Source organism: Coenobita brevimanus, chromosome 86 (genome assembly GCF_032717465.1).
Source record: "Coenobita brevimanus isolate Jiangsu-jjx chromosome 86, ASM3271746v2, whole genome shotgun sequence".
Taxonomy (NCBI): Eukaryota; Metazoa; Arthropoda; class Malacostraca; order Decapoda; family Coenobitidae; genus Coenobita; species Coenobita brevimanus.
This window is the reverse complement of record NC_137039.1, coordinates 8,453,159-8,455,666: the sequence shown is the minus strand read 5'-3', so window position 1 is coordinate 8,455,666 and position 2,508 is coordinate 8,453,159. Positions and strand designations below refer to the sequence as shown.

At 40.7% G+C, this 2,508-nt stretch overlaps 1 non-coding gene across 1 annotated transcript; it reads right to left on the bottom strand.

Moving 5' to 3' along the window:
- Window positions 1-1,178: 1,178 nt before the first annotated feature.
- Window positions 1,179-1,250, bottom strand: TRNAT-CGU (transfer RNA threonine (anticodon CGU)). The gene has a single exon. It is a non-coding gene; the product is annotated as a tRNA-Thr (tRNA).
- Window positions 1,251-2,508: the final 1,258 nt, after the last annotated feature.

Below are 2,508 nucleotides of genomic sequence, written 5' to 3'. Positions count from 1 at the left end.
AGGGGAAAAAAAAAAAAAAAAATCAGTTGAATAGAAAGAGAAGGGGAAAGGGGAAAAACAAGATGATTCAGTGTTTCTTTGATTACCCCTCTGATCTTCCACATAGGCACATATACTATATATTGCATTTACCTCGTATCTTCCATAAAACTTATGTTAGGTGTTTAGTGTCGGTTTCCCGTCCCTCTAACGCCTAGGGTATAGCTGGTTTCCCTTTCTAGACCGGAGCTTAGACAAATAAGAGAGAGGCAGGACACAAAAACTCAAGGCAACAACCTTACAACTGTAGGCTACTGGCAAATTCTACAAGTGGAACAGGCAGATGTCACAGGAGTAAGTAATCTGGGCAATTGTAAGTCTTACGGCCGTATGCTTAAACACATATGGAGAGGCCCTACATTGGTCCCTACTTTACACACTAAGGAAAGCACAAGCAAGCCCTCAATTTTTACATGGTATGCTAAGAGAACATTAAGGGAAAGGGGGTGGTTGGTAGCCCTGCGTGACCAGTTGGTACGTCGGAAGTGCTCCCGTGTGAGTCGCCATGACTGTTCTTATCCAGACGATGCCAATCAGCACCAAAATAAAATAATTTTCCGTCATTTTTTTATATATCAGCACTTATTTGTACGTATACTTTATATTCTATTATAGCAGTAAACTTTTCAATCAATATTTATGTTGTACATATGATAGCGCTGGAGATAGGTCAGGTTAGGTTAGGATAAATTTGGTTAGGTTACCTTAAAACTGGTTAGGTTAGCTTAAAACAAGTTAGGATAAATAAGGCAGGGTTGAATTACGAAAATTTGTTAGGTTTGGGTAAATGAGCACTGATAAAGGGCAATTTCGCTGAAAAATAGCGTTCTAAGATGGCGTTTGTCAGTCTTCGCGCACAGATTAGGATAAGTTTGGTTGGGTTAGCATAAAATTGGTTAGGTTAGTCTCAAATAGGTTAGATAACGTTAGGAGAAATAAAGTTGCGTTGCTACGAAAGTTTAGGTTAGGTTTGTTAATTAGGCCGGCAAGGGTAATTTCGATCGTATATGGCGCTCTAAGATGACGTCCATCGGTCTTCATGCACAAATGGGAGAAATGGAGTTCCCCCGAGCTAAGCCCTGTATTGGACTATATAGCCCCGCTAGGGTTACAGGAGTGAGCTACCACTCCCGGCATGGTAGCCCGGGCGAGGCTCGAACTCGCAATCCCCCGATTACGAGTCCGGCGCGCTACCACTGTGCTACCGCGCCCCCCTGGTCTTCATGCACAGCAAGATAGTGGCTGTCCATGAACAAACACCGCTTTATAAAGCACTTTTTACCATATTTAAAAGAAACGAAAATCACTAACTTGAAAACACAATTCGAGAGTACATGAAGAATTCCATGAAGGGCTAAAGCAAGGAAAAAGTGCAAAATAAGGTGGTACTATGTCTCCTTAACGATTACCAAGAATTATGAATAGAATGCTGCTGAAATATAACAAAAAAATTATATAAGAAAATTAAAAACAGTTTGCGGTGCCTGAGATTAAAACGCAATGATGATCCAATGCTGGCACGACGCTTCATAGTTTGGCCAAAGCGAAGAAAAGTAGTTTGGCTGATGCGAAGAACAGTACCTTTCTCGTTACATATATTTACTTATATTATTACCTTTAGCATTGAACGTTCTATATTCAGTTAAATCATATGAGTAACGTATAAAAGTGGTTTACACATGTCAATTTTAGGATCTCGCCAACTGTCAACTACTCTTAAAAAAATAAAAATGACAGTGCATGTCTCCGCCAGGGCAGAGACGGGCCCGGGTTTGACCTACTACTAGGTAAGGTACAGCCCGCGTGTTTTAATAACCAACGATTCAGTTCCCATGTATGTTTGCATTGCACTTTTAGCATGTTAAAATATTTTTTACATAAACTATTTACATTATTTATGCATTCTGGAGGTACAGAGTTACTTTGTTACGAATAATTAAATGTAGGGTTTGCGAAAGCCAAGCATTCCTTCCCTTAAAAAAATGTTGCAACAACCCTACATATTGAGGGAAGTCTTTCCCTACTTAAACTTTAAACATACCGTTTTGATATAGGGCCCTTAGGAAAGGCCCTACATTAGCTTTAAGCATACGGCCGTATAGAAAGTGGGTGATAGTATCGCACAGGATACTATTTGGGACAAGATATGGCACAGAGTGAATAGTACATTAGTCAACACTAGAAGTCATAGGGCAGGGAAACCAATCACTGTCACATGTGGGAAGTCTGGACTGCATTCGGGATGGGCAGCACACTTTATCAATTTAGGTGGAAGTCACTTTACTAGGGCCGAGGCACTGTTATCACTGTTGGGTTTCCTACCTTAGTTCACTGTTTCACTGTTAATTACTATCTGGGTTCTGGGAGCCCCGATCGATCTTGGCACAAGGCTATGTTACTGAAATGGAAATATGCTTACACAGACAGACACTCTATTCACTGCTTGGCCGTGTTCACTGTTTCACTGTT